General features: G+C 28.4%; 1 long non-coding RNA gene across 1 annotated transcript in view; it reads right to left on the minus strand.

Annotated features, from left to right (window-relative positions):
* The window catches only part of LOC139425211 (uncharacterized), a 13,608-nt gene extending 6,947 nt beyond the window's left edge, over positions 1-6,661 (minus strand). Inside the window, exon 1 of the long non-coding RNA XR_011636485.1 lies at positions 6,325-6,661. This is a non-coding gene — a long non-coding RNA (uncharacterized lncRNA). The remainder of the gene's footprint in view (positions 1-6,324) is intronic.
* Positions 6,662-12,459: the final 5,798 nt, after the last annotated feature.

Below are 12,459 nucleotides of genomic sequence, written 5' to 3' on the forward strand. Positions count from 1 at the left end.
TATATATATACTATATGTGTATGGCAAAGCGCGGGAGCGAACGTTAACCGGGAGTTCACTATAACCCATGTTCAGTATAGCGGGGTATCAAGATGCGTGTCTTTCATGCCTCGAAGTACTGCAATGGTATAAATTTCATTCGATATGTTTTGTTGCAAGCAGATGTCAATTGCAGTAATATTTTAGTTTAATGTATGCAATATTTTTGGAAATGTCTTGAGAAGTATTTTTGGAGGAATTTTAAAGAAAATGGCGTGCGGCTTAGAAGATCAAATCTAGAGCTTTATAACTCATATAATGAACCTGACATTAATAACTTTATCAAGCAACAAGGAATAAAGTGGGCAGGCCACGTTATACAAAAAGAGTTTTCAATGCCAGAAGAAAAAGAGCAATCCGAGATTGAAATGGACAAATGGCCTGGAAAAAGAACTTTTGGACTTAAAAACTGGAAGACACTAGCAGGAAAAAGGTTAGACTGGAAAAAACTTCTTGAAAAGGGTCCACCCTGGACTGTCGAGCCATGGATGATGATGATGATTACAATATTTTTATGATTTACTTTAAATTACACGTCATGAACCTGAAAGCAGTGAACTTGTCTCATGCCAGACATCTTTGCTGAGGGTATTTTGGTCCAGAATGTATTTTTTTAAACAAAGTTTTCTTACTAAATTTTATTACAATTTAGGGTATAATTTTACAGCGTCTTTTTATAAACGTGTGTTTAGTGGTCGGAGAAAAACTACATTACAACTCGACCCATTTCGCTTCGATTTTTCCTAGCATCATTCATAGATCTTATTAACGATCGGCCACAGAGGTATTCTCATTGCTTACGTTGACGGGCTAGTGACAGATTTTTGCACGAATCAGATTTGACAAATTTTTTGCGTTTGAACGTTGTTTCTTTATTTAACTAACATTAAAAGTAGTTGACAGGAATAGCAACGAACTAAGGTTTTTTTTTTGAATCGCACTACTTCAATACTTCTTTTAATAAACAGTGCCCTAGACTGCAAACTATGGAAAAAAGTAGCGACTACAGTAGTTTCGCTACTTGAAGCTCTACTTCCGATCACTGAGTACAGGAATAGCGTCAAAAACTCCCCCCACCAATAAAAATTAATTTGTTAGAAAAAAAAAATAACGTAACTGCAAAAGTTTTTTTACTACTTACTTATTTATCATCAAGTATTTTGTACTTTTTCCCAATTTCTAGTCCTACAATAAACTAATAATATTTTGTGATAAATTCGTAAGTTATTTTCAGTTAAATTCAATAAGGACTATAGAAATACGACTAACTTGGAAATTGTATCACAAAGAGCATTGATTAAGTTTATGGATTCGATTCCTCAAAGTTTGTAAAGTTTGAAAAATAAAAAATTTTTTTGACTGAACATCTTTTTCTATTTTACATCCGTCTTTGAAGAGCCGACCCAATTTTGGGCTTGCGACTACTCATGTTCAACTCCGTTACCTTGTCATTTTGAACCCAATCTAGAAGACGAGGGAACTCCTGCATCGGTGCCCACAGATGTATTGTTTTGTTATGGGAACGTGGAGGACTTTGCGACTCGATAGATTGAACGTGCATCGGTCACTATTTACTACACGGGGAGTCTTCAGTCGGCGACCCGCGACGATGGGCATGGGCCCAGTGCCCTACCAACCAGGCTATCCCGGCAAACATCATTTTTTGGAAAACTTTTGATTCCTAAAATTTTTTTTAGAAGTTTTATAATTTTAAACATCATATTCTATAGTTTTTTTAAAAAGCGATGACCTGAAATATCAAAATAGATATGGTTATAAAATATAATTTTGTTTACGTGCCATTTTATTATTTACATAAATATCTGAAGATATAAAGTCGCTACAACCATGCGTTAAAAATGATATTCGCACGCAAGCATATATATATATATATATATATATATATATNGCAACTTACAACAAGCAAGCAGACGAACTTTTTGGACTCACAACAACTGAAAGTTCAAAGATCTCAGAACTAGGAATGGAGAAGAAGCTGGCCAATTCGTTACTTTACTTCATATTTACTGGGCTTTCAACCCACTTCAGGCTTCCTATTGCTTATTACTTTACAAGAGGTCTGACAGGTGAAGAGCTAGCCACCCTAATGACAGAAGCTCTTCGAAGCCTTGAAGAGATAGGTTTCAGGGTGATTAGAACATCTGCAGACAATCACAAAATGAATGTCAAGGCCTTTTCCATTCTTGCTGGTGGACAACTTATTCCTGTGATTGTTCACCCTTTGGACCCAGCAAGATCCTTATTTCTGTCATTTGATCCTTGCCATATCCTTAAGAACTTAAGAAATCAATTATTTTCCAGACCCCTACATTTTCAAGGCCCAATTAACGTTATTTTCATTAGAACTCTGTATAATTTGCAAAAGAGTAATGTCATTAAACTTGTGAAAAACTTAACACGGAAACACGTATATCCTTCAAACTTCGAAAAAATGAATGTCTCTAGAGCTGTAAAAATATTTAGTCTGGACACAATAGCTGCATTGAAATTTCTTAAGCAAAATTCTAAAAGATTAAATCAGCCACTATTTCTAAATTCAACTGACACAATAGAATTTTTAGAAATGATCAATAAATGGTTTACAATTCTTAACGTTAAAAATACTCATCAGTACATAACATCAAGAAATCCAGATACAATGCATTTTTTTCCCATAGATGACGAAAGACTAACTTGGTTGGAAGAAGACTTCCTAAACTATTTTCAAGAGTGGTCTGAATTAGCTGATTCTACTTCTTTTTTAAGTAAGGAGACATACGAAGCTCTGAAATTTACAACTGAATCTACCGTAAAGTGCATAAAATATTTGCTGGAGTCAGGGTTTCAGTATGTCCTTACTCGAAAAATGACATCCGATGAAGTGGAGTTATTTTTTTCAGCCTTAAGGCAAATGTCAGGATCAAATGATGTGACTAATGCAAATAACTGCATTCAAAATATTCAAAAAATTTTAGTTACTGGTATTGTGTCAGCAGCTTCGAAAGGCAATGTAGAGTCAACATCAAGCGAATGGCTGGCTGATTCTGAAGTTGTACAGATTGAAGCAACAGATGGTAAGAAAATAAGTGTCTTTTTTTATATCCTTAGTTTTTTTCTTTAAATAAACTCATTATCCATGACTGCACAATTATCCGATCCAATAGATTGTCCTAGTATTTTTTTTATATCAAAACTATACTTAAATTTTTTTAATTATTTTCTTCTTAAAATTTTAAAAAAAATCATTTTCTAAGTTTTTTCTAAACCCCATTAAAGTCAACATGTAATAAAAACAACAAATTGATCACAGATATGTTACTAAAGGTTTTTTTTGTTTAAGATTTGTCCGACAATATAAAATAAACATATCAAAATATGTAAAACAAATGTAAGTTATTTGTTATTACACTCAAAGAAAAGTAGTTAAACATTTAACTCTCCTGTCTGAACATTTTCATTAATATATATATATATATATGTATATATGTTCAAAATGTTGAGAAAACATGGAAAAAGTACAGAACAATGAAAAAAGGGAAAAGAAAATTAATAAAAAATCCGGAAAAAAATCCAAAAAAAAAGGAAGAAAAAAAATTTATAAATATCCGGGGAAGAAAAGATATAATATTTTCATCAGCTCACACGATTATGTCCGCAAAAAGGAGTGCTTTCCAATATTGTATCAATATAGCCAAAGCAAAATATATCAATACAATAGTGTGAGGAGCACTCAAGAAAAAATTTACAACAGATAAAATAGAACAAAATAAGTAAAAATATCACGTAAATACAGAAAATAAAATGTAAAGGAAAAGCAGAATAAAATATAAAGCGAGTAGCAAACTCAAATGAACTTACATGAATGGAAAATTTTTCAAAGATTGATTTAAAATGTTTTCGTTACAAGATTGCCAAATTACAAAAAAATGAAAACAGAAGCGCAAATTGAGATAAAAGAGTAAATACAGTGGATTTGTTTTATAGTGCGTTCTTATTGAACTCACTATACTGAAGTGCGTTAGATTTGTTAGTTACCAAGGATGGGCCCGGAAATGGATGTGTGTAAGGTAATATTATACTGGATAATTTAAAGGAGTTGACAATTAAAAATTTTAGAAATTTAATAATTTTAGAAAATTAACTTTTGATTAAGAAAAAAATAAAGTGGAAAAGAGAAAGTAACATGAATTGCTTGGTTTGCACATAATTTTAGTCACGGATTTGCCCGAAATGGATTTGCACTTGGTAAAAATTTTATAAATTAGCAAAAAAGTTTTTTTGTAAATTCATTTATAATAGTATACAATTAACTTAATAATTTCTTATAGAATTTAACTACTTTAGTTGGGTATCCATAATTTTCTTTTTATCAAATTTTGAAAGAGTTTGTTAATCTGCTTTTTTGGATAAATAAAGATTACTACATATTCTTTTAATTCTATTCATTTGATTAAAAATGGTATTTAAATAGATGTTCCTAGAAGTTATTAGAAATCCAAGTAATTAGCTTATTTATATTAAAATTAAAATCATATCTTTTATCAACAAAGCAGATATTTTCTACTTTTATAATTATCAAATTCAAAAAATTGAAATTAATATCATCATCATGATTACGAAGCAAGATTAATGCCTCGGGGTAAATATTATTTAATAAAACAGTATAATCTTGAAAATTAAGGATATAATTAAATCAACAATAAATCTTAAAACAAATTTAATATTAAGAGTATAATTTTTTTCTTCATAATAATGCAAAAATAAGTTAGCTAAGAGAGATGAAAAATTAGATTTTTGTGACATTCCATCTATTTAAAGAAAAATATATTTTCCATTGAAAAGATAATTATTAAAAAATCAAAAATTATTTAGAATTTTTAAAGAATGAAAATCGCTATTAAGGGTATTTTTAAAATCAAAGCAATAATTCAAAAGAACATCTTTTAGTTTAGAAAGGGGAATGCTATTGAAAATATCCTGGAAATCAGAAGTCGCAATAGAATTAATTTTATTCTGTTCAATAAATTCTAAAATCGGTTGATTATTAGTGATAATTGAAGAAAAACCTTCTTTAATACTATTGTTAATAATTTTATTAATGTAATTAGAGATAATAGTGCCAGGTATAGTTAAGTGAGTATTAGCCCCACGTGTGATAGTTCTAAATTTTATAGGATCTTATGAAATTTTTATAATTTTTTTTCCATTTCTCGGTACTTTTTTCTTCTGGATTTTTGTGATTTTTATTAGTATTATTTTTCTTTTTCCCTTTTTTCATTTTTCTCTAATCTTTTCCATGCTTTCTCCACATTTTGAATTTATATATATAAAATTCCAAAACATTTGAACTTCTGGATATATTTCACCGATTTCTTTCAGTTTCCGTCATTTTAATTTCGTCCTTTTTTTTCCTTTAAACCATTCCAAAGTTGCTTTTATTCTTATTAGATTTAATACGAAAAAATATATTTTTTGCTTGAAATGAAGTACACCGAGTGACTGAAATACCACTCCGATTACATCTAAGCGATAAAAGTTTCAAATTTAGAATTTAGTTTAAGTTTCCTGTTGTTGAAAAAGAGAGTACAATATATTGCATATTTTCATTAAGAATATCAGTAGCAAGAACAAGCACAAATGATCACTTCATTTTGTTTAAAGACTCTTATGTACAATTTTTCTTTAATTAAAAAATAATTATAATAGCTGTACAGTCCCTTTTTAGGTTATTAGACTAAGATTCCATCTAAAGTCTTAATTATCACATACAGCTTTATTGTATTTAAGCGACTGTTTTGCACTTGTTTACATTCGTGTATCAATGGGTTAAATCAGACGATAAGATAAATCAGACGATAAGATAAATCAGACGATAAGATAAATCAGACGATATATTATATATAATATTTATTACATCAAGCATTATGCTAGTATATTATAATAATTAGATCCAATTATGAGACGAAATGTAGTTTTTTAATAATGACATGTTTTGCACGAGTTCATAGGCAATACGAGTTTATATTTAGACATACATGTCATGGGTTTTTATTTATGCGATTTTTTATAGACTCAATTGCTGTATTTATTTTTAACGTATTTCATGACAATGTTAACCCATTGATACACTAACGTAAACAAGTGCAAACAGTCACATAAAAAACAATAAAGCTGTATAGAGTATCACCTGATAATTGTAATTTTATATAGAATCTTATAGTATGTCTAATAATATGGCCAGGGACTGTATACAGTTTATCTGATATTGCATCAAAAGAAACTTACCCTATGAAACAGCTATTTTTCTTTCCATTTTCACGAGGGACGCAGACAAGTCATAAAATGAACAGTTCGATGTATTTTAAAACAAAATAACGCCAAAAAAACAAAACATTAGCATTTTCGAACACATGTTATAACCAATAGGATAAAAGAACAATTATAGTGAAATGTTTTCATGAAGATTGGAGAATGTTTGAAGCGGAGAGAAAAAGCAATGTATTCATGAAAAGAGAGTGAAGGAATGAAAAGTCCTTGAAGATTGGACCTGTCATTAAACTTCCGAACGAAAACTTGCTCGGCCACCTTCCAGCGATCAAAAGCAGACGACAATAAATGATGCATATCATTCATTCGAAAAGTGCATTTCTTCTTCAGCATACCTTTGATGTTTCACAGATAAATTTAATAAACAAATTTATTTCTTTTTAAACCATTAGCGGATTATATGTAAATGATCATTTGCATAAGAAATCGATTCTCTTAGAACAACGCGTTGTTTTTCTGGTATAACTCTAGAAGAATTCAAAATATGTTAGCAGGTAGTGGCATAGTATTTAATTTTATAGTAGACTCATACAGTCCCTGATGGTCATATTATCAGACGATTATATGTAAAATTATAATTACTCAGGTGATACTCTATGCAACTTCATTGTTTTCACTCGGATGTTGACGCTCCGGTATCAGTGGGTTAACATTGTCATGCAATACGCTAAAAATAAATACAATTGTATAGTATCACGTGATAATTATAATTTTACATAGAATCTTACAGTGCGTCTGATAATATGGCCATGGGTTGTATTTTAAGAAAACCCTATAATCCCCCCCTTTTCAGGAAATATCTAATACATTTGATAGGTGAGTAAAGTGTTCTTCAGCAACTAAGTAAAAAAAAAAATTAAATGAACCCCGTTGAATTCATCACTCTATGGTGATATGAAGAATATATTTTGGTAGAAAACGCAGGAGTCATGCTGGGAGGAAAGCAAGAGAAAGGCAGCAAGTATGACAGGAGAAAATTTGGAACAAAATAGTAGGAGACCTAACGATTTAAAGATGGAAACTGTTTAGGCACCTAGAAAAAAAAAACAGCATTTTTTTTTTTTGCATATTTAGAAAAAAAATTTTTTTACATGATTTCATACAAATTTACAAGTTTTAAGATTTTCTTTTCTTTGCGAATTTAATCATTCACTTATTTTTTCTTCAATTTTCCATAACTAAAGACAAATAAAGAGATTCATCTTTATTTTTAATTTAAGTTTTACACTAGCTGTGAAATTCCAACTCCAGTTGCATTACTATATTGTAGAGCAGTTTGGAATCCTCTGTTGCCTTCAATTATTCATTTTAATGACAATCAATAATATGCATCATGTAGAATATCATGGTTCATTTGCCTGCTATATTGCCTTCGCACTTTTTTTCTTAATCAGAAATTTTTTTTCTTCTTCCTTTCCAGGAAAGCTAATAGATTACGACACATAATTCCAGGACAAAATAATCATTGTATTTTTATATCAAAGTATTTTATTATTAATAAATCGATTTCAGTCACATAAAAACAATAAAGCTGTACAGAGTAATCACCTGATCATTAAGACATTCCATAGAATCTTACAGTGCTTCGAATCATTTGACCGTCAAGGAATAAATGAAAGTTCGCGAACTCGTGACGCGTCGTCGAACTATTAGATTTCATATTACGAAACCACCCGCAAACGTGTCACCACCCATAACTGTCAACATTTATTCACTTTGATAATTCTGCGCTCTTTACTTCAAATGTTCGTTTACTTTTCTGCTGTCATAATCAATCGATATGAAAGCTGCTGGAATGAAAAACATTCTTTTGTTTTCGAACTGCGGTAGTAAAATAAAATGAAAATCATACCCCTCTTCAATATTTCGACAGTCTTACTCAAATTTGTTTTTCGTTCGCATAGTTTGAAACAGATGTTCTCATTGCATCACGATTTGCTTTCATCAGTATTTTCTATCCCAAAAAGTGCAAACTCCTTTTAAGACATCGACTTTTTTTTCAGGAAAAATTATTTCTTTTTTTTTCAAATTCAATCATTACTTTTGTGGAATTAATCGCTTCCCTGATTATGCCGAGTTAACTCGGTTATGTTTTTATTGCAAAGATTTATTATCCCGAATATACTCGGGCATAGTGGAATGCGTCAGTGCGTTTTGTTTTATCACGTTTTTATTCGACCGGAAGCAAAACAAAAAATAATCTGCTGTGATTGGAAGTTTGAAAATTTTTGTTTTGGGAGTTTTGCTACATGTGGAACTGCAGATGTGTTTTGTACAATTGTATACACGATGGGTGGATGAATTTATATAGAAAAAAAAAAGTAAAAAAATGGCAGTATTGCAGATGATTTTTCAGATGATGAAGATGTGAACAAAGACTAATGTTTAACTTTTTTCAATCGCCCGAGATAATTTGGGAGAGTAAATTTAAATATTTTTCACACGTAAAAAAAAAATTAAAATGTCAACTTAGAACTTGTGTATTATATTTTGTTTTAGTTCCTTTGTATTTATTAATGAAATAAAAAAATATGTTGATTCTTTGCATATTTTTTTTCAAAAAAAGAAAAAATAATAATTGGTAATGGAAGCCGTTAAGAGAAAAATATTCAAAAATCTTGTCCGGTATTTTGAAAAAAAAAGAAGAGAAAAATTTTATTTTAAAAGACTTAATGAAACCATGAATTTTCAGAATCAATAAATTGAAAGAGTATAAATTAAAGGTAAGATTTCATTACTATTATTATTTTTTGACTTTTTATTTTAATATTGTGACTTTTAATTTTAAAGATGTAAACGTCAACTGTAGGTAGAACTTTTAATTTCGTATTTTATTTATTTGTTTTTTTTAATTTTCTAACTATTCTATAATACGACACATTTGAGATAGTTCTATTTTTAAATTTTATATTGAGGACACTATTAACAAATGAACGAAACATATTGTGACCATTTTATTTTTAATTTAATCCACATTCACTTGCTGACCAAGAACAGAGAAAGTTTGCATTTTTTCTTATATAAGAACCAATTGATTACATTTCTTATCAAAATTATGAACGTAAATTTTCCTTTAACTTTCAGGGGTTTTAGGGAGTATATTTATTTATTTATTTTTAACAAATTAATGTATTTTTTAAAGTTTTATACGTTATGTTATAAGTATGCTAAGAGTATATTATAATTATCTTTAAATTTACTACGAGGCACGTAAAATATATCGGTTTAATTCAAAAATTCGAGAAAAAAATCTTTCTTTTTGTTGAATATTTTAGGCAACTAAAACTAATGTGCTCTAATGCAAACAAATGATAATTCCTTTTGAAATATTATATGCATGCGTTAAAACAAAATATGCATATTTTAAAATATTAATTATATGATAAATTACACTTTCTGTGATTGGCTCTTTATAAAAAAAATTTAACATTTTCAAAATTTAAAATGTGTACCTTATTTAAATATTTTTTTTTTAAGAAAAATAGTGCAAAATAATAAATTATTATTTTGTAATTTCTNATAGATTACACTTTCTGTAATTGGCTCTTTATAAAAAAAATTTAACATTTTCAAAATTTAAAATGTGTACCTTATTTAAATATTTTTTTTAAAAAAAAAAATAGTGCAAAATAATTAATTATTATTTTGTAATTTCTTGATGATAAATTAAAATAAAATATTTAAGCTATACTTAATAAATCAGTGAAATTACCTGTTTTAGTGTTTCAGAGTTTAATAATGAATAAAGTTTGGATAAACATTATTCTAGAGAAAATCATCAACATCAATTGAAAGAAAGCATCTCAGAAAAATGAAACCGATTATTTTGTTCTAAGGCAAATAAAAGAAATATTTTTTCTTTGTCACTTAAAAGGAAAAAAATAGAATTAAAGTACAATCTTTGTCTATATTTGGACACACTCTAAGATTCTATGTAAAATTATAATTATCAGGTAATACTCTATAACAGCTTTTATTGATTTTAATCGGATAAAATCGGTTTACATTCGTTTGCGTTCCTGCATCAATCGGTTAACATTGTTATGCAATACATTAAAAATAAATAGAAATGGGAAGTCCATAAAATATCTCATGAATTAAAAACCCGTTACATTTATGTTTAAATATAAAAGTATTGCCTATAAACTCGTGCAAAGCATGTCATTATTAAGACACTACTCATCATTTGATCTAATTATTGTAATATAGTCATATAATGCTTGGTATAATAAATATTATATATTTATATATATATATATATTATCTAATTTATCTTGTCGTCAAATCGTCAAATTTATATTATATATATCATCTAATTGAACCTATTGATATACTAATGTAAACAAGTGCAAACCAGTTACAGTCACATAAAAAAATATAGCTGTATAGTATCACCTGATAGTTTATAATTTTACATAGAATCTTATAATAAAAATAAATTCTAAAAACTTTAATCCGTTTCTTGAAATTTAATTTTTTGTGTCAAAATATTTGTTTTGGAATCTTTCCTCTAACGGGAAATAAACGTAACTTCTTGCATAAAAATATTTATTACAGTCTTTTTCGGAAAACAAAAGATTTTGCATTAATTTGTAAATAAAGCAGATTCGATGATAATCATTAGACGTGAAGTGAATGATGCCCGAGGCAAGTTCCTTAATTAGATTTCCTAAAAAGAGGGCTGTCAAAACTCAAAGTATTCATTTGTATGAAGGAAAAAAAAGTACTCGCACTTCAAATGATTTTAATGTTAATCTTAACAGAAATTTAATGCAATGTAAGCGGAGAAATTTATTATTTCCAACAAAATATTCCTAATTTTTGTTTAATGTACTTTTTTTTTAAAAAAAATTGGATTTTTGTAATCCTAAACTTCGTTATTATAATTATTTTTTCCCTTGTAAATCATATTTTACTCTTCATAAAATATATTGCAAGAGCTAAATATTTGCTCGTTGAATTTTTTTAAAATTTGTAATGAAATTAATAAATAATGAAGTTTTTGTGCATAGTTGATAAAAATAAAAGATGTCTTCCTCATTAACTTTCGCTCTAATGATCAGATTTTCACGAACTAAGTGTCCACCTTAATGATTTCTAGGAGTGACTTCAGGTATGCTAATTAATTAGTGATAACTATTAAGGTTAATTAAGTTTCGAAATCACACACTAAAACACACTATCTCTGAGTAAACATATAATTTTTTTTACATATTTGGATTATATATTTAGATTTTACATATTTTGATAGGGTGGTAAGACGAAATTTAGAAAAGATTGGATCATAAATTGGGGGGGAGGCTAATAAGTTATACATATTTGGCGATAGTCCCAAGAAACAACCCGCTGCCGCAAATGAATATTTTAAGATAACCCATAGACTAATTTAAGAGAGGAATGCTTGATTTTATTCCGTTGCTAAGCAACCAAATGAAATAATGTTCAGTGATTGCTCGGAGAGGTTTATTTATGAATAGCTAACAGAAAATATCTCGAAGCTTCTTGGCAATAGACACAATTTTTACTCTGATTTCTGACCAAAAAGCAAAGAATTTTTTCCTTTTTATCCCCTCTGAAAAGAAAATTTGAATTTATAAATAATTTAAGTCGATTTATAAATAATTTCGATCGATTTATAAAAGTCGATTTATAAAAGTCGATTTATAAAAATCGATTTATAAATAACTTTCTAAGTTTTTCGAATTTGAATACATGAACATTTTATCCGACATTATTTGGGTTTTTTAACGTTGTTTTTACTTAATTTATACGAGGATTTCATACTAAAATAAAATATACATAACTTATTTTAAATATATACAAAATTTTAGGGATAATCATTTTCCCAGCTTTAAACGAGTCTTTTAGGCAAAAAAAGTTTAAGGAAACGAAAACAAAGTTCCTGAAAATAATGTAGATTGTATAGTAGTTCTAATGCACAATAACAATTTTTTATATAATTTACTATGTTTCTTTTTTTCTATAACTGAATTAATTGCTGAATGGCATTTGAAAAGCATTGAAATATGTTTAAGAATAACATATTGAAATAATATGTTGTGCATGATTCAGGGAAATCACTTCATTCTGCCA

The sequence above is a fragment of the Parasteatoda tepidariorum genome, chromosome 3 (genome assembly GCF_043381705.1).
Source record: "Parasteatoda tepidariorum isolate YZ-2023 chromosome 3, CAS_Ptep_4.0, whole genome shotgun sequence".
Classification (NCBI taxonomy): Eukaryota; Metazoa; Arthropoda; class Arachnida; order Araneae; family Theridiidae; genus Parasteatoda; species Parasteatoda tepidariorum.